The 3,240-nt window shown below is 38.6% G+C and overlaps 1 pseudogene; it reads left to right on the top strand.

The window, feature by feature from the left end:
- Positions 1 to 379: 379 nt before the first annotated feature.
- Positions 380 to 1,352, top strand: LOC131409111 (putative olfactory receptor 56B2; annotated as a pseudogene).
- The last annotated feature ends 1,888 nt before the right edge of the window (positions 1,353 to 3,240 follow it).

Below are 3,240 nucleotides of genomic sequence, written 5' to 3'. Positions count from 1 at the left end.
GGGAATATTAAAGACTATGAATACCCTCCTTCAATATCATGAACCTGGGTTACTCCTTTTCAAGTACTTTCAGAGAGATTATTAAGATTAGCAACCATTGGGGCCGGCCTGGTGGCGCAAGTGGTTAAGTGCGTGCGCTCCGCTGAGCGGCCCAGGGTTGGAGTTTCAGATCCCGGGGAGGCACTGACCCACGGCTTGTCAAGCCATGCTCTGACAGCATCTCATATAAAGTAGAGGAAGATGGGCATGGATGTTAGCCCAGAGCCAGTCTTCCTCAGCAAAAAGAAGAGGATTGGGAGATGTTAGCTCAGGGTTGATCTTCCTCAAAAAAAAAAAAAAAAAGATTAGTAACCTTGAATACTTTTCCTCTTAGTGAAGGATGTTCTGGGATCTCAGAGATTCCAACAGTTCTAAGTTCCACGTCTCTGAGTTCATTCTGATGGGATTCCCAGGCATTCACAGCTGGCAACACTGGTTCTCCCTGCCCCTGATTCTGCTCTACCTCTTAGCTCTCAGCGCCAACACCCTTATCCTGATCATCATCAATCAAGAAGCAACCCTGCACCAGCCTATGTACCATTTCCTGGGCATCCTGGCTGTGATGGACATGGGTCTGGCTTACCACCATCATGCCCAACATTCTGGCCATCTTGTGCTTTAGTGCTAAGGTCATCAGTATCCCTGAATGCCTTGTGCAGATGTATGTCATACATTGTTTTCTGGGCATGGAGTTAGGAACCTTTGTCTGCATGGCTATAGATAGATATATAGTCATTTGCTGACACCTACATAATACTTCAATAATTACTAAATCTTTTGTGATCAAAGCAACTGTGTTCAAGGCACTCAGGAACAGTCTGTCTACCATGCCAGCGCCTGTGTTCACTGCTCAGAGAAATCACTTCTCCTAGAATGAAATTGAGTACTCTACGTGCTCTAATCTTGGAGTCATTAACATATCATGTGATGACGACAGAACAGTCAAGAGTATCTATCAGCTACTTTCAGCCTGGACACTCATGGGATGTAACCTGGGTTTGATCATTTTGTCATATGCTTTGATCCTTCACTCTGTGCTGAAGCTGAACTCAGCAGAAGCTGCATCCAGGGCCCTCAGTGCCTGCACTTCCCACCTCCTCCTTACCCTTTTCTTCTACACAGTCATTGTCATTTCTATCACCCATAGTGCATCAATGAGAGTTTTCCTCATCCCAGTTCTACTCAATATACTACACAATGTCCTACACAATGTCATTCCTCCTGCCCTCAACCCCATAGTGTATGCACTCGAGAACAAGGAGCTCAAGCAGGGCTTATACAAGATTCTTAAGCTGGACATCAAGAACAACTAATGGAGAGAAGATGCTCATTCTTCTAATATCTCCAGATATCTACTGAATGTAGTGGGTAGATATATAGTGCCATATGTATAATACTGTAATGACAGAAGAATTAAGGAAGATGGACACTTCATAGGTTTTTAGTAATCATAAGGGATCAGTGGCAACAATTGAAACTCAAAGAAAAAGTGACACATATTTGAAATGTTTGGGTTGTAAGCAAAAATCTTAGTAAAGAAGAATAACATCATGATACATATTGTATCAAGGAATCCAAGGGAAAGCAAGTGAAATATACTACCTGTATATTTTCAGATCTCTCTTTTTTCACATATGCCTTCTTTATATGCATCTTCTGCACTCTTTTTTCTTGCTTCAGAATGTCTCTCTCTATTTCCCAGTTCACAAGTAAGATAATATTGATTGCAAGAATTGATCATATTCATTAGTCCAAGACATTTCAGAATCATTTGGAATATTCTTTTCCTATTACAAATGTCCAGTGAAGCATTTTTATTGTCCCTGTTGGTTTGGGAAATCCATTATGGAATAATTAATCATTGCCCAAGAGCCATATCCTTCATACATCATTACATAGAGAGAACTACAAAAATGAAAAATATCTGACTCAATTAAGAAAAACACTAGAAGGATAGTGGGTATCCCAGAAGGAGAAGAGACAGAGAAAGGAGCAGAGAACTCGTTCAAAGAAATAATAGCTGATAATCTCCCAAACCTGATGAAGGAACTGGATATACAAGAACTTGAAGCTAGTAGAACTTGTAATTATCTCAATGCAAAAAGATCTTCTCCAGGTACATTATATTAAAACTGTCAAAGTCAATGGCAAAGAAAGAATATCAAGGGTGGCCAGAGAGAAGAAAATAACACATAGAGGAAATCCTATCAGAGAATCGGTGCATTTCTCAGCAGAAACTCTACAGACTAGGAGAGAATGGAACGATATATTCAAAATATTGAAAGACAAAAACTTTCAGGCAAAAATACTCTATTCAGCCAAGTTATCCTTCAGATATGAAGGAGAAATAAAGGCATTCTCAGACAAACAAAAGCTGAGGGAGTTCATTGCCACTACATGTGTCTTAAAGGAAATTCAGAAAGGAGCCCTCCTACCTGAAACAAAAAAGTGAAGATATGCAATTTTTGAGCAAGATGATAAATAAAAAGACAGAATCTGAAAATTGCAACTCTATATCAGAACAGGTTAGTAAACAATTATAATATTAAGGCTAAAGAGAAAAAAAGCATCAAAAAATAACAATAACCACTTCCGTTTGGTAACTAACTCACAATACAGAAAAGGATAATTTGTCATAACAAAAACATAGAAGAGGAAGAGGAAAAAGATGGAACCTGCAGAGGCTAATAGAAATAAGATGCTATCAGCAGAAAAAAGACTATCGTATCTATGAGCTCTTTTTTACAAACTTCCTGGTTACCACAAAACAAAAAATCAGAGAAGAGTCACATAACTTAAATAAAGAGAAAACTGAGAAAAACAACACAAAAAAGCACCAAACTGAAATGGCAGACAGAAATACAATGAAAAGAAAGAGTGGAAATATAAAACATCCAGAAAACAAAAGACAAAATGGCAGTACTAAGACTTCATATATCAGAATTACTCTAAATATAAAGGACTGAACTCATGAATAAAAAGACACAGGAGTGGCTGTATGGATTAAAAAACAAGACTCAACAATATACTGCCTACAGGAGACCCATCTCAGCTGTAAAGACAAACATAGGCTCAGAGTGAGGCGATGGAAGATGATACTCCAAGCAAATGGCAACCAAAAGAAACTGGGTGTAAAAATACAATAGAAAAACTAGCAGCTGGTTCTTGGAAAAGATAAACAAAATTGACAGACCTTTAGAC

Source organism: Diceros bicornis, chromosome 7 (genome assembly GCF_020826845.1).
Source record: "Diceros bicornis minor isolate mBicDic1 chromosome 7, mDicBic1.mat.cur, whole genome shotgun sequence".
Lineage (NCBI taxonomy): Eukaryota > Metazoa > Chordata > Mammalia > Perissodactyla > Rhinocerotidae > Diceros > Diceros bicornis.
This window is presented reverse-complemented; position numbering and strand designations above follow the sequence as displayed.